The 22,817-nt window shown below is 42.4% G+C and overlaps 1 protein-coding gene across 3 annotated transcripts in view; it reads right to left on the bottom strand.

The window, feature by feature from the left end:
* The window catches only part of EPS8 (EGFR pathway substrate 8, signaling adaptor), a 179,312-nt gene that overhangs the window by 112,514 nt on the left and 43,981 nt on the right, over nt 1-22,817 (bottom strand). Inside the window, exon 2 of one of the 3 annotated variants that reach the window (XM_087722840.1) lies at nt 8,798-8,922. The exons of the other annotated variants lie outside the window; for them this stretch is intronic. The gene's annotated coding sequence lies outside the window, so the exon portion shown is untranslated. The remainder of the gene's footprint in view (nt 1-8,797; nt 8,923-22,817) is intronic. 3 annotated transcript variants of the gene reach the window in all.

Genomic DNA, 22,817 nt, shown 5'->3' with positions numbered 1-22,817 from the left:
AGGGCCAGCTAAGAACCGAGGCAGATTTATGCGTTAAGAGGAAGTTTTCCAATTGGTAATCCTCAAGCATCTCAGGCCAGCAGAACAATGAATGGTAAAAGCTGAACTCCATCTAAAACTGACAGCAGGATGAAATGGCAAAAATGGGGCCCCTTTTATGGACTTAGAATTATCGTAATACATAACTACATAACTAGTTAGAAGATTTATAGCGGGTGTGGTTCTCTGATTTCACCCTGCTTAATTTACATTGTTTTCCTGTTTACTTCATAAAATTTTTACTAATAAGTCTTAGTGGACAACCAACTAAATATGAGCCAGCAGTGTGCAGCGGCAGCCAAAAAAGCCAATGCAATTTAGGATTAACAGAGGAATACAATCAAGATCAAGTGAGGTACTAATACCACTCTATAAAGCGCTAGTAAGACGACACCTAGAGTACTGCATCCAGTTTTGGTCACCACAGTATAAAAAAGATGTTGAGACTCTAGAAAAGGTGCAGAGAAGAGCAACCAGGATGATTGGCTAGCCCCAGAGTGGGGAGGGAATGGGGATTTTGCAGTATCCTTCCCCCAGGAGTTGGGACAGAATGGTATTTTGCAGTATCCTTCCCCCAGGAGATGGGAGGGAATGGGGATTTTGCAGTATCCTTCCCCCAGGAGTTGGGGGGGAATGGGGATTTTGCAGAATCCTTTCCCCAGGAGTTGGGAGGGAATGGGGATATGGTATCCTTTCCACAGGAGTGGAGAGGGAATGAAGATTTTGCAGTATCCTTCCCCCAGGAGTTGGGACGGAATGGTATTTTGCAGTATCCTTCCCCCAGGAGATGGGAGGGAATGGAGATTTTGCAGTATCCTTCCCCCAGGAGTTGGGGGGAATGGGGATTTTGCAGAATCCTTTCCCCAGGAGTTGGGAGAGTATGGGGATATGGTATCCTTTCCACAGGAGTGGAGAGGGAATGAAGATTTTGCAGTATCCTTCCCCCAGGAATGGAGGGGAATGGAGATTTTGCAGTATCCTTCCCCCAGGAGTTGGGAGGAAATAGGGATTTTGCAGTATCCTTCTCCTAGAGTGGGGAGGGAACAAATATTTTGCAGTATCCTTCCCCTGCCATGCCCACAGAACCGGTAGTAAAAAAAAAATGAATTTCACCACTGCTCAAAAGGAAAAAAAAGGAAGAAAAGCCAACACATCAATTGCTATGTTTGCTAGACTTATGGGGACATCAGAGGTCTTCTAGTCTAACCCTCTGCTCAAGGCAGGAGCAGTACAGTCAAATGGTTGTCCAGGCAATCATTTGTAGACCATTTGAAAGCAAGCCAAGTCTCCGGAATAAATCAGAATTGAAAAGAAATGAAATCACGATGAGATTACTGGATAACAAAAAGAATAATTAAGGAGGGAGTTACCTACATACCTGTAAACAGATAAGATCGTAAACTGTAAATAATATGATAAGGTTGCTGCATTCTGTGAGTGAAGAGATCGTTTGGATCCTTCAGAAATTTGGATGTCTTTTGTAAAAAAATAATAACTGGCCTCATACAAAAATGTACGTAGAGTAACTTTTTTTGCTAACTGGAATTCGATGATATGTTACATCCTAAAGGAGTGATAGAGTTTGGGGATCAGTATGTGATTGGGTATGTGATTTGTTCGAATCCCCAGTACGGCGTAATGGAGTGAGCTCCCGTTACTTGTCCCAGCTTCTGCCAACCTAGCAGTTCGAAAGCATGTAAAAACGCAAGTAAAAAAAAATATGAACCACCTTTGGTGGGAAGGTAACAGCGTTCCGTGCGCCTTTGGCGTTGAGTCATGCCGGCCACATGGCCATGGAGATGTCTTCGGACAGTGCTGGCTCTACGGGTTTGAAATAGATGAACACTAGAGTCAAGAATGACTAGCACATATGTGCAAGGGGAACCTTTACCTATGTGATTGGGAAGGCCTGATTTTGCTATGACAAGGATGTGAACATTAAACCACAATTAATTAAGTTTCCCATTAAGCCATAGTTGAGAACTGTGGTCCTTGCAATGAATCCTTCATTAAATTTCAAACATGTGGGTGGGGTGGGGTTGAAGGCATAATTGGATATGAGGACAGGGACTTACCTGATGGTATTGCGTGTCTCCTAAATTATTGATACCATAAACCTACAGTTTGTGTCACGTCTGACTTAAATCTGATTTATAGGACAAATGCAAGCCACAGAGTACTGGCTCGTAAGCAGTGGAAAATTATGTTTGCAGTAAACATGAAAAAAATCTAATTGAGTGGAGCATGCTGTGGGATGAAACTCATGTTGATCTGAAGCTTGATTGCATAACTCCTCCATTTAATTTAGTACTGGATACAAACTAATCCATTAAGTTGAATGATATATTGTTAAAAAAAACACAGGGAGATAGCAGAAATCACAAATGGCTAAGGACCACTTGCAATGCTTAAACAGAAGGGTTTTTTTGCAGGGGGGGGGGGAGCCTGATCCACATATCCAGCAGAATAACAGAAGAGTCGGAAGGGACCTTGGAGATCTTCTAGTCCAACCCCCTGCTTAGGCAGGAAACCCTACACCACTTCAGACAAATGGATATCCAACCTCTTCTTAAAAACCTCCAGTGTTGGAGCATTCACAATTTTTGGAGACAAATCATTTCACTCGCTAATTGTTCTCAATGTGAGGATATTTCTCCTTAGTTCTAGGTTGCTTCTCTCCTTGATTAGTGTCCATCCATTGCTTCTTCTCCTGCCTTTCAGGTGCTTTGGAGAATAGGTTGACCTATTCTCCAAAGTCTGCAAGGCACAATATTGCAGATGAGTTTTTTTCAATACTCCCGTATAGGACTACTTTCAACAACAACAATTATAAAAGCGTGCAAACAATAACTAGGATAGGATTTCCTCTAGATATTTCTCTTTATAAGACTTGGTTGATATGGCGAAATACTGAAAGTCAGAAACATCCCAACTATGGACCGAACACCTTTTTATTCCCAATTCCTACTTGCTTAGCTCAAGTCCAAAATCTGATATAATAGATTTAACACGTTGTAGCATGTTAAATAGTACCAGGATGGTTATTACATAGACTTCAAATGACGAAACCCAAATATTACAGAAAGAATTTCAACTCAAAGGAAGACAAGTTAAGGGTTGGGATTTAATAAATGCCTTTGCTTCTACTTCTTCAGATTTTCACTTCTTTGAAAGTAAAAGCAAGCACACTATCCTCCTTCAAATTCACTGTGTCGAGGTCTTAGTCCAATTTTCGGGCCAGCAAAAAGTGAGGAAGAGTCTTCCCCTCCTATGGATTTACAATTTTCAGCCTTCCTTATTGATAGTAGCTTGACATTTCAAATCCTACCTCCTACGAGGTTGCACATTGATAAAACACCCTGCCTGCCTACTAATAGCCGTTTTAAGGTTTCTTCGCGCTGGTGCTTGGAGGGTATGTTAACAGGTTTTGGAAGCACCTGGCGTTTGGTAATCAAATGTTATAATTGCCAGAATGCCTCTCTATAATAATTTGAAAAAAAGGTGAATCAAGCAAGTTGCAGTTGTTAGTGGAGGTTCGCCAAGACGAATAACCTCATAGAAATAGATTGAGAAATGAATATGTTGAATGTTGAATGTTGATTTTATTTATATGCTGCCCTTTTCCCCCGAAGGGGACTCAGGGCGGCTCACAACTCAACCAGGGAAGGGGGATACAAACAAGAATTTAAAACGACATTAAAAAACAATGCATGATTAAAACACAACATTCATACCAATTCGAGACGGGGGCAACAGTTCTTTAGCCCCAGGCCTGTCGGAACAGCCACGTTTTAAGGGCTTTGTGGAAGGCCTGGAGGGTGGTGAGGGTTTGAATCTCCACGGGGAGTTCGTTCCAAAGGGTCGGAGCAGCCACAGAGAAGGCTCTCCTCCGAGTAGTCGCCAGTCGACACTGGCCGGCGGATGGAATTCAGAGGAGGCCTAATCTGTGGGATCTAATCGGTCTAGTGGAGGTAAGTCATGTCATATATGTCATATACTCCGCTGCTCAGTCTCTGGAAGAAATAGCATCTAAGTGCAAAGGCATCCTAAAATTAAGGAGTTTTGACTAAGGTTACTACTTCAGTACAAGATCTCCAGAAAATCCCTGAGAATAGACTGAGAATCGGTAAAGTATTTCAGAAGAAATCCATTAGCAAATTAATTCCAGACTATTACCCAAAAAACCTCGATGGAGGCATTTATGTAGTCAGTGAGACTTAAATTCAGGATTCAATCTGGGTTGGTCACTGGGATTAAAAGGTTTATTCTTCCGAGCTTTTGAACTCGTGCTGGAGCCCATGCTCAGGGAAATTCTCTCTAGCACAGGGGTGTCAAACTCAATTTCATTGAGGGCTGCATCAGGGTTGTGTTTGACCTTGGGGGGGCCGGGGTAGGCATGGCCAGCTCAACATCACTCGTGTCGGGGGCAACTTGTGGTGGCCCAAGCGCTCTGCCAGCGAAAACGGGCTCCCGAGCTCCATTTTCGGCTGCCACGGTTTCCTGCCACCCTCTGCCAGTGAAAACTCTGCCGTTGTTGTTGCAGGAGGCCGTGGCAGCCGAAAACGGAGCTCAGGAGCCCGTTTTCGCTGGCAGAAGCACCACAGGCTGATACGTCGCTGTTTCCAGGGCGGCTCCGCAGGCCAGATCTAAGTACCCCGTAAGCCGCATCCAGCCCTTGGGCCTTGAGTTTGACACCCCTGCTCTAGCAGAATATGTTACCTGTATTCTGGAATGGGTAACACACATTCTGGTAGGGAACGTTCCCTGAGAATGGGCTCCAGCACAAGTACGAAAGCTCGGAAGATTCAGATTGGATCCTGCAACATTATTCTGGGAACACATATATTTGCCTTCATTTGTGAGGCTTAAATTCAGTTTGAAGGAGATACGATCCTCTCTTTTTATGGTTACAGAAACCTGAGCAGGGAGCCTGTAAAATTCCACATTGGGTTAACAGCAAACATACATAGGAAGGCTCTACAGGTAGTATTCGATTTACGATCTTTCATTTACCAATGGTTTAAAGTTACCTCCGAAAAAGTGACTTACAAGCTGTCCTCAGAGCTATAGCCCTTGCACTTCCTCCAGTCATGTGATTACAATTCGAACGCTTGACAACCAGCTAACATTTATGACAGTTATACTGTCACGTGTGGTCACGTGATCGCCATTTGCTGGTTTCCTCCGCTGACAAAATTCAAACAATCAAGGAAGCTGGATTTTTTTTTTAAACAAGCATGTAATTCACTGAACGACTATGGTAAAAAAGGTGGTAAGAAGTGTGGTGGTGCTGTGGTTAGAATGCAGCATTGCAGGCGCACTCTGCCCACAGCCAGGAGTTCGATCCTGACCGGCTCAAGGCTGACTCAGCATTCCATCTTCCCGAGGTCGATAAAATGAGGACCCATATTGTTGGGGGCAATAGGCTGACTCTATAAAGCGCTTAGAGAGGGCAGCAAAGCACTATGAAGCGATGTATAAGTCTAAATGCTATTGCTGTTGCTAAAAATGGTTGTAAAAATCAGGTTCAGTCGCGTGGTGGCTTGCTTAATAATCGCATCACTTAGTGACTGAAATTTGGGTCGCAATTCTGGCTGTAAGTCGAGGACTACCTATATGTAGGGTCTTATCCCAATCTTGCAGCAGGATTTCTCACTGACAGTAAAATGGTCAAAGCGGAGATACAAGGAGAATTCACTGTTCCTGGAATGAAAATACAGGAAACACACAATTTCCACTGTAATGCGCTACTTTTCAAGCTGACTTGATTTATGTAGAAAATTATACTTGTACAGGCAGATCATTCAAGGACACCTTCCCAGAAGAGAGGAGGGATCCTGTGAGACTTTGGGAGATTGTTTTCTCTCTTTGTCAATGAGACTAAACCTTTTTTTATAAATGCTAATTATTTTTTCCGTGGCGAACTGTCACTCAACCACTATTCTATTACCCATTCGTATTTTAAATAATCTATAGTAATGGCATCGAAAACAAGCCACAGTCCTGGTATCAACTTGGGGTAAATGCAAAACTTGCAATTCTCTTGGCTTCCAGCTGTATTCTCTCCCACCCACAATTAAATTTTATACAGGAAAACGGCAATTTCCTGTGATGGAAATTAATTAAAATACATAAGGAACACACTTTAGCCAGGGTTTCCTCTGCCGCTTCCTGGATTATTGATATATTTAGGCTACACATTGCTCTTATGGTCAACTAAATCCTGCATTTGGATGTGTGATGAGCAATGTTGTATTTTTAAAAAAAAAAAAACACCCTAGATAATAAACAGGGCTGGGCTTTGAAGAGCTGCTCCCATCTGACAGTGTTTTGAGCAAAACATCCCTTTGAAGTGGTTTTTGCAAAGCAAGGCAGACTCCTCTCTGGAAAGCAAAGCTAAACTAAACTCACAGCAGCCTTGAAATATTGGGAAAGTCTTCAGAAGGCATTCAAAAGTGTCCAGGGAGCTAAATCACATCACTGCCGTGGCTTGCAAGTACCCGCTAGAATAAACGTTCACATTGACACATCGGGTGGGCTTCCATTTGTCGGCGGAAATCAAACATCGCAATAGCAATTAGCACTTATATACCGCTTCATAGTGCTTTTTACAGCCCTCTCTAAGCGGTTTGCAGAGTCAGCCTATTGTCCCCAACAATCTGGGTCCTCATTTTACCCACCTTGGAAGGATGGAAGGCTGAGTCGACCTTGAGCCTGGTGAGATCTGAACTGCCGAACTGCAGCTAGCAGTCAGCTGAAGTAGCTTGCAGTGCTGCCCTCTAACCACCGTGCCACCTCGGCTCTCGAAACAGTTTAATTCATAGAGAAAAACTGGAGATGTGGGTACTGAATCTGAGGTCAAAGTCAAGAAAATGTCGTTTAAAATCTTAACTAAGTCACTGATCCCAAGACAAGCTATGATGGGATAAAGAACAGAAGTCGTCGTAAGCTCAAGTAGGGCACTGTTCCAGCATGATGTGTACATTCAGTGGCCAATCAAATGTACTTCAGAAGCTCACTAAGGTTTTCCACTGTCAACCATCCAGGAAACATGTACTGAAACGTGTGTCCATGGGAGGAGGGGCTAAGGACACAAGTGCCACCATGTGCATCGTGGTGTCATCATTCAAATGGTATGTATTACGTATGTATTCATTCCATTTGTAATTTACAATAAGTATTACATAATTCGGATCATCAAGTGTTAGTTACACAATTGCTGTTGAATTAGGATATGATGTCCATCATGTCTTCTAATGGGTGCTGGTGTATATTTAAGATATTTGTATATTTGAGAGACCGCCTCCTGCCAATTACCTCCCAAAGACCCATTAGATCCCACAGATTAGGCCTCCTCTGAATTCCATCTGCCGGCCAATGCCGGCTGTCAACCACTCGGAGGAGGGCCTTCTCTGTGGCTGCTCCGGCCCTTTGGAACGATCTCCCTGTGGAGATTCGGACCCTCGCCACCCTTCAGGCCTTCCGGACAGCCGTTAAGACCTGGCTGTCCCAGCAAGCCTGGGGTTGAGTTTCCCCCCTACTCGAATTTGCTGTGCTTGCTGTGTTTTTTAAATTGTTTGTATCACTGTCCTGTTTTTTGTCTTACTTTTCTGTATTTGTTCCCCTTCCCTTGGCTTTTGTTCAGCTGCCCTGAGTCCCTTCGGGGAATAGGGCAGCTTACAAATCGAATAAATACCAAATACCAAGATACACAGCCTACAAATTTAAGACGTAGCAGACAGCCATCAAGAATAGCAACCATTAATCACTCGGCTCCTTTTCGAAATCAACTGAAATTGGCACTAGAATAGAATAGACTATCCCATAGTATAGGATAAATGGTATTATTGGTTAGAGAACAGGAATAAGGAATAAAGTAGAGTATGTATGTATGTATGTATGTATGTATGTATGTATGATGTATGTATGTATGTAACATTAGGTTATAGCAATTATAAATGTAAAAAGGAAATAGCAAATGTAAAAAGAATGGGATGTATGTATGATGATAAACAAAATGGGATATACCAATGTGTTCAGAATGGGAAGAATGGATGTAGAATGTGGTTTTTAATGTTTTGTTTTGTAAAAAGCTCAATAAAAATTATTTATTAAAAATAGAATAGAATAGAATAGAATAGAATAGAATTCTTTATTGGCCAAGTGTGATTGCACACAAGGAATTTGTCTTTGGTGCAGATGCTCTCAATGTACATAAAGAAAAATAAAATAGAAAACATTCATCAAGAATCATATGAAACAACACTTAGTGATAGTCATAGGTTATGCCAATTTAATGATAGCAATGGTTTATGGCTTAGCCAAATGCATTACTCAAGCTACTGTGGGTTATCCAATGAATCATGATCAAAGCAAACTAAGTTTGCTATGTAGTATAAACCCAGCTATAATCTCGCTTGCCACTGAAAAATGAAACACGAAGAAAGCCCACTGACACCTTAGAATTCAAGATAGGATACAAAGGCCCACAATAATATCACAAATCTCAGTTCTCCGTTCCTACACTGAACCTCATGTCCCTTTTTCCCTGCTGCCAGAAACTCCCGACTATTCCATCTTACAAAAACAATTTCCAGAGCCCTGGCAAGCTCTCCTGCAATTAGTTTTAGGTAAGTAACGATCCAAAATCCAACTTGGTTCTTCTTTAGCATCCTAGAAAAGTTCTAGGAGAAAACACCCCGAGCACCTTGAGTGGAGCCCGAGGTTGCATAACAGCTCATTATTGTTAAAAGCTCACCTTTTGTTCAGCAGGACTTCCTCTGCCCAAGAGTCAACTTTGGCAACTTCTTTGCCAAGGAAACTCTCAGACAATTGTGCCGAGAGAAAACAAGTCCCTTGAGAAGATAAACAGCGAGGTAGGCACTGTGAACCAGAAAAAGGACCGGCTTAATAGATGGCAGAGAGGTGTGTCAATCCAGATTCTGACATCATTTCTCATCCCATACCCACATCATCATCATCACCATCATCATCAAGAGTCTGGAACCTGCACCTCTCTCTTGCACAGAAGTCCTACAGGAAGAGGGATTTTGGTCTTCTAAATAGCTCAGATGGAGGAAGTCTTAGCATCAATTTTTTTTCCCTACTTCCAGTTAAAAAACCTGGCTGCTGCTGATGAGGAAGAGTCCCGCTGAAGACTGAAGAGCTACTACTGCACAATGCCAGACTTGATGGATAAATCAATAACCGTAAACTAAAGAGGTAAATTATCTGATAAGCTTTAAAGCTGATAGGCATAGTATACTTAGCCCTGGATCCCATCAAGTATAACTTACTGGAAGCTGGATTCCATAACATGCGCAATTCAAAATCTACCCTCTAGTTTCCTGAAACATTTCTAGCTCCACAAAAGAGGCTTAAGTATTTCTATTTTGGTCTTAGGTCCTCTTGACTAAGTGCAAAAACTCATTCTTGGGCTTGGAATGTACCATTTTCCTTCCAGAACAAACCACATGACAGGTAAGAGTTTTACGCAGTCCTATTCTTGAGTGTCTCTAGAATTTCCTTGGGTGGTACTATTTGAAATTACTTTTTTTATTTCACCGCTGTGTTTCCTATTACATATCCTTCTCCCAACTTTACATTTCACCTGGACTGACCCTGCTTTCTGATCTGGAAAAAAACTAAAACAAAACCCCAGGGGAGGAGCTCCTATCAGATTTACCAAGGTAGCAAGTCCAGGAGGTTAAGAATGCCAGAGAAATGATTGTACAAGGAAAACATTCTCACAAAACTCTATGCATTATGGTCAATGCATGTGGTTGCAAGCTATTTTCACAACAATAAACCGATTAATTGTTGCTACGGTCAACGCACCCCCACCTACGAATGCTTGACTTAAAGCGTGCTTCCCCTTTAAAAATGAAAATTCAGAAGCCATTTATTTTTCAGCACACTGAATGGGATCAGTGAACCATGGCAAAGCAACATTCAATCCAGCAGTAAGGAAGTTGCTGCATGTGCTTTGATTTTAGCCTTCTCTCTGCCATTGGCTGCTAAAACAGGAGAGAAGCAAAATGCCCATCTGAATCACAATACTCTTTCCTACTTTTAAACATTCAAAACCCAACTTCAAACCTCTTTGGATTGGGGTCGTAATATTTGTGGAAATCCACAGCAGTACAACTGCACGTTAGAGCAACAGGGTGTGTTAATGTATTAGGCCGGTAACCCTTAGCCGTGACCCGACAAATGTGCGATAGACATATGTGCGCCAACAAAACCGCGACGACAAAACCGCGACGTCAAAATCCTGCCCACAAATTCGCGACGTCAAAAGCGCGCCGACAAAAGCGCAATGACAATAAAATTGAAAAAAAAATAGGATTAGGATTATAACGTACGTATGCGCGATTTTGTCGTCACACATTTGTCGGCGCGCTATTGTCGAAAATCAATTAGCGATTTTGACATCGCAGTTTTGTCATCACCGTTTTGTCGGCGCGCATATGTCTATCGCGCATTTGTCGGTGAACCACCCTTAGCTAATGGTTGCAAATTGGATGAGCATTCACCTGTTTTTCAGACTGTCATTATATGGATGCCATGGTTTAGCACCCCCCAGTTCAATTCTGGAACCGACCGGAAGTCCAGTTTCCCCACCATAGAGTCTCCTCTTAGCGCAGCGTCCTTTTTCCTTTACCTGTCCTAACCGAAAGCGCTATCAATTGTGGAGCTGACCAGAAAACCCATCCCTTGCTGCAGACTCTCCTCCTGGCGTGTCCTGCTTCCCCCCACCCAAACCGGAAGCTCCTCTCAAAATTACGACTGGCAACAGGGAGCCGCAGCAGACGGATGAAAGGGCCACATGCGTCTCCAGAGCCGCTGGTTGCTGACCCCTAGCTTGTCATATTTTGAAGCAATTAATCCATGAGTAGGGGGCTTGTGCAGGCTTTACTGCTCTTTCAAATGTCACTCCCCCTTTGTCATGACGGATGGCTACGTCTGCATTCCCTCTTTGCAAGTCTGCACAGACCAACTTTCTGAAACGGGCTTGTAAAGTAGTTGAGAGCCATCGACCGGAGTGCAAACTAAGACAATCTCATCCAAGGCATGGCAAATGGGAAGCTGATACACCATGCCCAAGGGGCCATTTCATAACAGCTTTCCATGTCAGATCAAAGAATTCTTATTTTACAAGCTTCTTTGGCTCCATAATTTATTAAGTTTCGGCAGATCACATTGAGGCGGTAAACACAGCTCCCGTTCAAAACATTTGAAGGAACCAAAGTTAATGAACATTAATAAGATTTACCTCTGATATAGTATTTCTGGCACCTATTTTCCACCACCAGCTGCAACATCTTCTATGCTTTGGAGTAACTGTCTTGGTGTTAAGTCTTATAACTCAGCAAATCTTCTCTTTAAGCAGCATTTGAAATTAAATGCCTTGGAAGTATTAATATTTAATTAACTTAATTTGCTCCTTTGATTGAGCCAGAAGCAAGATGAGGCATCTCCTGAAGGTTAACTACGTGATAGAGAGAGAAATACCTAATGAATTGTTTGAGCTTTTTCTCCAATGGCTAATTGTCTAGAAATTTCCAACCTGCAGCAGGATATTTCTTTTGAAGGAATCAACACATAACAAATGCTTCTACCTGTACCTGAGTTATGCAACAGAAAATAGGGGCAGCCAATAGCAGCAAGAATATGACAATGGTCATCATTGTCATCTAACAAAAAAATTACCTAATAAAAGTCTTGAGTCTAGGAGAGAGCAATAGAAAACCACTTGGATACTGTTATCAAGAAAATGAAATAAATTGAAAGAATAAGGAGCCAGCAGGAATCAAACTCAGCTTGTGGGGGAAAAAACCTCTTTTTTTTTACAATCCATTGCAATGACTGCCTTTGGTTCTTAAGAAAAACGTGACATTTCTAATATTTGACTGTTTTCATTCACTTATCTAGGATTTTAAAAGTTTGGAGTCTACTTGAGATCAATGTTTGGAGTCTACTTAAAGAACTACTTGAGATCAATCATCAGATATGCAGATGATACCACTCAAATGGCAGAAAATGAACTGAAGAGCCTCTTGATGCAGGTGAAGAAGGAGAGTGCAAAAAATGGCTTGAAACTCAACATTAAGAAAACTAAGATCATGGCATCCAGCCCTCCCAATTCCTGGCAAATAGATGGGGAAGAAATGGAGGTAGTGACAGATTTTATTTTTCTGGGCTCCAAGATCACCGCAGATGGGGACTGCAGCCAAGAAATTAAAAAACGCTTGCTCCTGGGGAGGAAAGCTATGGCAAATCTAGACAACATACTAAAAAGCAGATACATCCACCTTGCCTACAAAAGTGCCTATAGTCAAGGCTATGGTTTTCCCAGTTGCAATGTATGGCTGTGGACCATAAGGAAGGGAAAGTGCCAAAGAATGGAGACAATGGTGCTGGAGAAGATTCCTATGAGTCCCTTGGACTGCAAGGCAATCAAACCGGTCAGTCCTAGAGGAGATCAACCCTGATTGCTCTTTAGGAGGCCAGATCCTGAAGATGAAATTCAAGTATTTTGGCTACCTAATGAGAAGGAAGGACTCACTGGAGAAGAGTCTCATGCTGGGAAAGATTGGGGGCAAAAGAAGAAGGAGACGATAGAGAAGGAGGTGGCTGGATGGAGTCACTGAAGCAGAAGGTGTGAGCTTAAATGGACTCGAGAGGATGGTAGAGGACAGGAAGGCCTGGAGGAACGTTGTCCATGGGGTCATGATGGGTCAGACACGACTTCTCAACTAACAACAACTAAGATCAATGAGCTTCAAAGGACGTCTCATATTTAAAGTACCGCAGCTGAAAGCCACAGTGGGATGTGTTTCAAGGTCTCCAATTATACAGTAGACCTTGGTTAGTCTTGTTCGTCACTCAAGGATCTCCGTCACAAACTGCGGTTGACTCAGCTATTCCAACACTATACAACCTGTTACAATAGAAGAGAAGATGAATCAGAGGGCTAGTTGCTTTAGAAGCCATGGAGAAGGCACATCCTTTATACCGTAGATAATACGAAGAGAAGGGCAGAAGAACGGATTCGATTTATTTGCACCAATAGCCTCTGGATTTCATCAGACAGCAATTGGAATGGGAGCAGGTATGTACGTATGGTGAGTACACTTTCTACCCACAGCAAGCTCAGTTTGAAGCATAGTAGTTATAATAGAGATGCACAACATTTATAAAGCCAAAGGCCAACCCAAGTTATGATGAGTAGCATTCCAAGTGCTGCACCCCAAGAATAAGACAAAGAGAAGACAAATATTAGACCGAGCTGTCTGGTTGTCCAATAGTCAACTGGACTTTGTTGGGTTTTTGCTTCAAAATGTTTCACTTCTCATCCAAGAAACGTCTTCAGTTTGGAAAAGTATTGGAAGTTCTTTCAGTTGGAAGAAAATCATTGTGTTAACGATGTTAATAAATGGAATTTATTCATCAGGAATGATAGAATATCGAGCATAAGGAGAGGTGGTTAAAAAAATTACATTGAGAAGTTGGAAAAGCAAAATTAGTTCCAGATGTTAAGGAATAGTTTTCAGAAGTATACGATCTATCCGTTTGGAAAAAGGCAATGGTCTAACAGTTTTCCTCTGCATTCTTTCTCTTTTTGATAATCATTCTTCTACTCCCGTGATGGCGAACCTATGAAACACGTGCCAGAGGTAGCACGCAGAGCCCTCTCTCTGGGCATGCACGCCATCGCCAGCTGCTCTTCCGGGTTCCATTGCGCGCGTGCGCATTGGCCACCTGCTCTCTTCCAGGTTGCAGCGCTCCGGCGCGCATGCACACTCTAGTTTCGGCACTCGGTGCTGAAAAGTTTCACCATCACTGTTCTAATCCATCCTGGTATATTCTTCGTGTCTCCACTCTCCACACACATCACAATGTATACTGTTGTATTGAAGCAGAGACCTGTAATGGTCTGTGGGGATGTTCTTAAAGGGACAGGAGAAAGAAGAGGAGGAGCTGCGGGCTGCATCAGAGTCAGATAACAGGTAAGTTAGCCCACAGAAGAAATGGGCTCAAATAGCAATAGTGATAGCAGTTTGACTTATATACCGCTTCATAGGGCTTTCAGCCCTCTCTAAGTGGTTTACAGAGTCAGCATATTGCCCCCACAGTCTGGGTCCTCATTTCACCCACCTCGGAAGGATGGAAGGCTGAGTCAACCTTTGAGCCGGTGAGATTTGAACCGCCGAACTGCAGCTTAGCAGTCAGCTGAAGTGGCTGCAGTACTGCACTCTAACCACTGCGCCACCTCGGCAAGGCAAACATCTCAGAAGAGATCCTCCCTACGGGGGAGATGGGGGAGATAGTCTCTGACAGAAAAATCACTTGAAGAGACTAGAAGCATTTGAAATGTGGATTTGCAGGCGGCTGTTATGTACAAGTTGGGTTGACAAAATCAGAAACGAGGAGGTGATCAGCCACCTGGGAAAGCCAAGAAAAACCATCAAAACCATAAAACAGCGAAAGTTAGAATATTTTGGACTTGTGATGCCACACCCGGGAAAAATATGGCATACTTCACTTAATCCCCCAGGGAAAGATCGAAGGCAAACGAGGTCCAGGCAGAAGAAGAACATCATGGCTTCCAAATCTAAGGGACTGGTTTGGAGAAAACTCAACAGCATTTTTTCATGCGGCTTTTGATAAAAATAGGATCGGCAACATGATCGCCGAGGTCCGATGATGGATATGGCACAAGAAGAAGATAAAAGAGAGCGAAAGAGGCACTGCAATTTGAGACTTGCAAGTCTCATATCAGTCCTTTGAAGTAGCTAAGATGCACCAACCATGAGAGTAACACTACTTTTATTGTAAGAATAAAATAACAGAATCTCGCAAGTCTGAAAGTACATCAGTGGGCTAAGCTGGCTTTTATCTGTCTTTGGCCCAATCTGCTTTTTCTCCTCCTCCTCCTCTTCCTCCTGTCTGCCAAGGACCTTCTCACAGACCATGACCAGATTTTTCTGTTGTTCAATACATATGGACAAGATAGATGACATCACGGTGCACTAATATTATCCATACCCTTTAATTATACATTAAGGGAAGGATATCATCCATTTACAGTATAATAATAGAAGGTTGTTTTTTATTCTTCTTGAACTCCCTAGGCGCTTTCGTAAAACAAAAGTTTCCATCTAGGTGTTGTGGCCTGTCAGTGGCCAGAGTAGCTGGTGGCAGACTCAGACAGTGAGGAGGTTGGGGAGGAACACGGGCCAGTCCTCGAGTCAGGGGAAGGCTCTGATGAGGGCTCTGCGTTGGAGGCAGAGATGGGGTCAGGGTTCTTCAACAGTTATCAGCTGCCTTCGGATTCGGAGACCAGTAGGGCATAAGAACCCTACTGTTGTGCACATCTGTTCTTGATGTGCACATGTGCAGAGTTGCCAGGAGAAGGGAATAGTTCAGGAACAAGGGTCAACATGGGAGTAAAGGCACAGGTGGACGGTGAATGACCCCTTCCATAGTAAATAAAGAGGAGCAAAAGGGGAGTGGAGTTTGCAGGAGACAATTTGTTTGTTTAATTAGTGTGAAGATTTGTTTGTGATTCTCAGAGACTCCTGGCCAAGTATTTTCTTGTACAGTATTACGTTTGGAAGATATCGTCCTGGCATTTCTCCAAGCCTGATAAGGTCTGTGGTTGTAAATTCACTCTTGAAAGACTGTTTGCCGGGACTTTGCTAGATGTGAATGAGAGGAATTCACATTAGCTTAATAAGAAGGGTTTTTTTCAGGACAAGGAGTCTGCTTCGTGATTTTGGGAAGCCTAGGTCAGAACACTAGGTATTCAACAGTATTAACCACTTACAAATGTTTTAGCTCCCAAGTGGGGCTTCCATAAGAAATATCTAATTTTGGCAGCAACAACTGTTACAGCTTCACAGCTTAAACACTCTTTTTGATTGATGTAGACAAGGTGAAATCACAGTATTTACAGATTTAAGAACAGATGAGCAGCTTCGTGCCGATCTGATATTTAAGGCCAAGACTTCTGGAGCCCCAGAGATCAATGTGCCAAAATTCAGTGGCAAACTAGCTAATGTTTAACAGTGTAGTTTTTGGAGTCAAGAATGATAAAATAAAGATGGAAACGAGAGTAGGATTTAGGTACGTATATACAGTACATATATTAAATGAGCAAACTTACCTCTTTCTCAAATATCCACCTCTAAAAATTCTGATGATCTCACTGGAAGCTTTCTTGAGGATTGGCAGCTATGAGGAAGGCAAGTCATTCCTCTAGCTGAGAAAATCTGTGCTTCTGTTTCAAACTATGGCTCCAAGACAGACACAGACCACAGAGGATAATCAGAACTTCAGGAAAAAACAATTACTGCCAACCTGCCTTCCATTGAGGACCTGTAGGCTGCGAGTCTAAAAGAGGACTGTGAAAATATTTACAGACCCCTCACATCCTGGCCATAAATTGTTTCAACTCCTACCCTCAAAACGATGCTATGGAGCACTGTACACCAAGACAACTAGACACAAGGACAGTTTTTCCCCCCTAACGCCATCACTCTGCTAAACAAATAATTCCCACAACACTGTCAAACCATTCGCTAAGGTTACATTACTATTACTATTAACCTTCTCATCATTCCTATCACCCATCTCCTCCCATTTATGCCTGCAGGACTGTAACTTTGTTGCTTGTATCCTCACAATTTATATTGATATTGTTTGCTTATTTGTACCCTATGACTATCATTAAGTGTTGTATCTTATGATTCTTGACGAATGTATCTTGTCTTTTTATGTACACTGAGAACATATGCACCAAAGACAAATTCCTTGTGTGTCCAATCACACTTGGCCAATAAAGAATTCTACTCTACACTACTCTATTCTACTCTACTCCACCCTACCCTACCCTGTTCACCCACAAAACTGCGCTTGACTAAACCGCGCCCGACTAAACCGCGTCACTGACATCATCAACAGGGCGACAACAGCGCGGAGACAGAAGCACGCTGTAAACTCTAAACCTAAAATTAACCCCTAAACCTAACCCCCCTAAACCTAATCCTAAACCTAATCCTTAACCTAACCCTAAACCTAACCCTAAACCTAATCCTAACCCTTAACCTAACCCTAAACCTAAACCTAACCCTAAACCTAACCCTTAACCTAACAACAGCGCGGAGACAGAAGCACGCTATAAACCCTAAACCTAAAATTAACCCCTAAACCTAACCCCCTAAACCTAATCCTAAACCTAACCCTTAACCTAACCCTAAACCTAACCCTAAAGCTAACCCTAAAGCTAACCCTTACCTTAAGTTGAATCGGCTTGCTTTCAAAGCGCTATTTAAAGCGCCCTTCTTTCTCCGCGCTGGCTGTTGTCACCCTGTTGATGATGTCAGCGACGCAGTTTAATCGGGCGCAGTTTAGTCGAGCGCGGTTTTGATGGGTCACGCCCTACCTTACCCTACCCTACCTATTCATTATCTCTGACCCAATGGCAAGGTCTTTGGGGGCTCATGAGAGTTTTAGTCAAAATAAGTTGACTTCCCTTGGACTATAGCAGTGTTTTCAACTATGACCACTAGAAGATGTGTGGACCTCAAGCCTCAAGGTGCCCAGCCACCACATATTTTGGTAAAGTTTAAATGATTTGTGTTTGTTTCTTACAGAAAACTATTTAGGATGAAAGGAAGCCAAAGAAGAGGAACATCATAGATAAGATAGACAGGTGAGATAAAAGGAATTACTGGAATGTCCTTGAAAAAAAATCATGTTGCTACTAGAAATGGTTTACAACACCATGTGGGTGATTGATTGACTGTGTGCTGTCAAGTTCGCGCCGGCATTTAGTAATCAAACAGACAGATGCATGCAGTTCTCAGGAGTCAAATCTAACTCATTGATACCTGCCTGCAAAGCATAGAGTAACAATAACCATCTGTCTCAGAACTGATCTGTTAAAGTACACTCCCTGAACCTAGATTAGCTAAAAGTTTTGGGTCAACTTCACAAGAGGGATTTGAAATAAAAGTTCTACATCTACAGGTAGAAATCAAGGTACCAAAACAGCAGCATAGCATGGGGTTTGCACACAGCTTATCCAAAGTTCACTTCTCAGCATTTCCAAAGAGGATTTGGAATGTAATTAGTTACGGCCTACATTTTTATCGATAATACCAAATCTTCAGTCTTAGAGATATATAAATCACTTTCTTTTTTTAAATATTTTTTTATTTTATCAATTTCATATATACATTCACAATTATATGATCTCATAACTGTTATTAATAATATGTATTTATAACAATTTTTCCCTACAGTTGACAATATACTTGAAGATTGCTTTCTTAACATCCCATAGATCCATCTTATCTTACAATGGTCCTACGTCTTCTTCCCTCCCTCCCTCTTTCCTTCCCTCGTTTCTTCTCTCCTACTCCCCTTCCTTCCCTCCCTCCTTCCCCTTCCCTCCTTCTCTCCTTCCCTCCTTCCTTCCCTCCTTCCCTCCTTCCTTCCCTCCTTCCTTCCTTTCTTTTCTCCTTCTCTCCTTCCTTTCCCCCTTCCTTTCCTCCTTCCTTCCCCCTTCCTTCTCTCCTACATTCCCTCCTTCCTTCCCTCCTTTCTTCTCTCCTTCTCTCCTTCCTTCCCTCCTTTCTCTCCTTCTCTCCTTCCTTCCCTCCCTCCTTCATACCCCCCTTTCTTCTCTTTCTTCTCTCCTTCCTTCCTCCTCTCCTTTCCCTTCTCTCCTTCCCCTTCCTCCCCTTTACCCTTCCCCTCTTCTTCCCATTCCTCCCCTCTTTCCTACTCTTACATCCCCTCCCATTCTTCCTCTGCCTTTCCCTTTCTCCTATTCCTCTCCTTTCTCCTCTCATAAATCACTTTCAAAAGGAAGAAATTATATGGATCTAGAGTAGACCAATTCTCCTAGCCAACCAGGGAATCCTAGGAAGTACATATACCTTAAATCTATCAAGATTGAAAAACACTATCCTATGACCCACGATTCATAGACTTACCAACTTCCAGATATATGGATTAATTCTCAGCTAAGAATTCTGGGAGTTAGTCTCCTCTTTGGAAATTGCTCAGGTTGGGACATAGGAACACAAGCAAGCTGGATCACAGCTTGGCCCATCTGGTTCAGCAATCAGTTCTCCCAATAGTAGCTGATCCCCATGGCCTCCATGAATTGAGTCAAACCTTTTTTTGAAGCCAGACAAGCTGATATCCAGGACACTCAAGCCAGTAGAAATGGTAATAGATTGTAGGAGAAACCCACCCATACTACCACCTCTTACAATACTAGACAACACAGTATCAACAGTAGAGATCTTCAAGTATCTAGGTTCTATCGTATCTCAAGATTTAAAATGGACACCTAGCATCAAAAATGTCATTTAAAAAGCACAACAAAGAATGTTCTTTCTGCACCAACTCAGAAAGCCCAAGCTGCCCAAAGAGCTGCTGATTCAGAGGAATTATTGAGTCTGTCATCTGCACCTCTATAACTGTCTGGTTTGGCTCTACAACCCAACAAGTAGACACAGACTTCGATAATTAGATCTGCAGAAAAAATTACTACCAACCTGCCTTCCATTGAGGACCTGCATACTGCACAAGTCAAAAAGGGGACTGTGAAAATATCTACAGACCCCTCACATCCTGGACATAAATTGTTTTAACTTCTACCATTAAAACAACACTATAGGGCACTGCACACCAGAACAACTAGACCCAAGGACAGTTTTTCCCCATATGTCATCATTCCTTTAAACAACTAATTCCCACAACATCATCAAATTGTTTACTAAGACTGTATTACTATTATCCTTCTCATCCTTATTACCTATCTCCTCCCACTTATGACTATAACCATGTTGCTTGTATCTTTACAATTTATATTGTTGTTTTTTAGTATGATTTGATTGCTTATGAGTAACCTATGACTATCACTAAGTGTTGTATCTTATGATTCTTGATGAATGCATTCTATTTTATTTTTCTTTATGTACACTGAGAGCATATGCACCAAAGACAAATTCCTTGTTTGTCCAATCACACTTGGCCAATAAAGAATTCTTTTCTTTTCTTTTCTTTTCTTTTCTTCTTTCTTTCTTTCTTCTTTCTTTTCTTTCTTTTCTTTCTTTTCTTTTCTTTTCTCTTTTCTCTTTTCTCTTTTCACTTTTCTTCTCTCCTCTCCCTTCCCTTCCCTTCCCTTTTCTTTTTTCTTCTCTTCTTTTCTTTTCTTCTATTCTATTCTATTCTATTATTCTATTCTATTATTCTATTCTATTGTATTCTATTGCAAAAATTTACAGGTTGTCTTGGGAACAGGTAGCCTTATTTTAGGTTTTTAAAGCTCTGTAAATGGGCTGGCTATGAATACCAATGTAAAAATCAATTCAGTTGTATCTGTATATACACACAAACAGTTTTTTCTCTCATTAAAAATGCTTTTAAAACCCAAAATGTAAATCTATTGATTCAAGGCCCTGATACTTGAATACAAAAAAATCACACTGGAAATTATGCTGATATAATCTTGTTGTGTTTAGGTCTTGAACATTCATTTGCAGGCTGCTAAAGGTACATAAACCATTGTGCCAGCAGGAGACCTGGTGGTTGGAATGCAGTACTGCAGGCAAACTCTGCCCATTGTCAGGTGTTTGATCCTAATGGGGCTCAAGGTTGTCTCAGTCTTCCATCCTTCTGAGGTCAGTAAAAGGAGGACCCAGAGTGTCGAGGGGGGAGGGAGAACATGCTGATGTTGTAAACTACCCAGAGGGTACTGTAAAGCACTTTGGGGTGGCATATAAGTCTAAGTGCTATTAGTTTAGTTTAGTTTAGTTTTGGTTTATTTGTATGCCGCCCTTCTCCAGGGGGGACTCAGGGCAGCAAACAACTCAAAGGGGAAAGGGAACATAAACAACAGTACACATAATTAAAATACACGAAAATCACACAGCCATACCAGTCGAGAGGGGAGGGGAACTCATCAACCCCAGGCCTGCCGGCACAGCCAGGTTTTGACGGCTTTCCGGAAGGCCTGGAGAGAGGTGAGGGTCCGGATCTCCGCGGGGCGTTCATTCCAAAGGGCCGGAGCTGCTACAGAGAAGGCCCTCCCCCGGGTAGTAGCCAGATGGCATTGGCTGGTGGACGGAACCCGGAGGAGGCCGACCCTGTGTGATCTGACGGGTCTTTGGGAGGTAACTGGCAGCAATATTACTATTGCTATAAACATCACAATATACTTATAATTTAATTAAGATTACAATACCCTGGAACACCACTGTTGCTAGGGTTATCTTTTAAGCATGGACAACATTCAGAAGGCCAACTCCTATAGTAGCTCATCTCAAAAAAGATTCAAACCACTACTCTGGAGACTATAATGCAGCACAAACTTCCATTTCTGTGAATCCTTTTATTATTTGCCCAGTTGTGGCTATTATTATTATTATTCCCACTTCCCTGATCAGGAGGGGCTAGAAGAAAGAGGCGCCAATACCTTGCTAGAACAGCAGGTATTTCTGTTTGCATAAAAACCGAGGTTAATCAGTTCGGCTTTTCTACTCAGGGGAATGAAGACGTCACACGTACAGGAGCAGCCCATTCAACCCCATGGCAACCACACCAAACAAAAGGAGAAATCAATTCAAGGAGCCCTCTTCTTTCCGATGAAAAGGACAGGAGGAGGAGGAAGTCTGTCTCTTCCAACCCCATCCTGTCCAGCGCTGGCTGCCCTCCCGTCAGGCTGGATATCTTCGCCAGCCTGTTTGGGGGAGAGGGGAAGTTAATGTAACGGGATCCCTGAGCTGTAATTGTCGCCGTCAAGCATTTACTACTTGCCAAACGCACGTTTATTCAGTCGAAGGAAGGAGATACAGCCCCCTATTAAGATGCTGGCTTAACGGGCTGCTACTGTTTTACACTGACCTGATTTGAGAGTCAGAGGGTGGTTAAGGCCCACAGCGGTGTCTAAAACCAGGCTGTGGGTCCAGGTGTGTGGTTAACACTTGAGGCCTGTGGTCTGTGGCACGTTTACTCGCCTACCACACAGTCCTCCCAATTCAGAGGGTCAATTAACTTCCCCTTCCGGTTTCCTAACTGAGAAATGGGGAGAGGTGAAACTAAACACTGCATTTATTTCTAATTTTGGTTGCCACGATGTAAAAAAGATGTTAAGTCTCTGGCAAGAGTGTAGAGAAGAACAACAAAGATGATTAGGGGACTGGAGGCTAAAACATATAAAGAAGAGTTGCTGATATTTATGTCCAGTTTAATGAAAAGGAGGACTAGGAGAGACATGATAGCAGTGTTCCGATATCTCAGGGGTTGCCACAAGGAAGAGGGAGTCAAGCTATTCTCCAAAGCACCCGAGGGCAGGACAAGAAACAATGGGTGGAAACTAATCAAGGAGAGATGCAACATAGAAGTAAGGAGAAATTTCCAGACAGTTAGAAGAATTAAGCAGTGGAACAACTTGCCTCCACAAGTTGTGAATACCCCAACATTGGAAGTCTTTAAGAAGAGATTGGATAACCATTTGTCTGAAGTGGTGTAGGGTTTCTTGCCTAAGCAGAGGGTTGGACTAGAAGACCTCCAAGGTCCCTTCCAACTCTGTTATTCTATTCTATTGCTCTATTCTATTCTTCTTATTCTTATATTGTTAAGAGTTGCATTCTACATTTTCTCCAGAAAGTTAAGAAAGCATACATGATCTTACTTTATTGCATGAATCCTGTGAGGTCAGCTTTGCTGAGAGTGACTAGCACAAAGTGATCTGA

This window comes from Thamnophis sirtalis, unplaced genomic scaffold, assembly GCF_051295495.1.
Source record: "Thamnophis sirtalis isolate CommonGarterSnake01/CBP01778 unplaced genomic scaffold, rThaSir2_p1.2 scaffold_9, whole genome shotgun sequence".
Lineage (NCBI taxonomy): Eukaryota > Metazoa > Chordata > Lepidosauria > Squamata > Natricidae > Thamnophis > Thamnophis sirtalis.
This window is presented reverse-complemented; position numbering and strand designations above follow the sequence as displayed.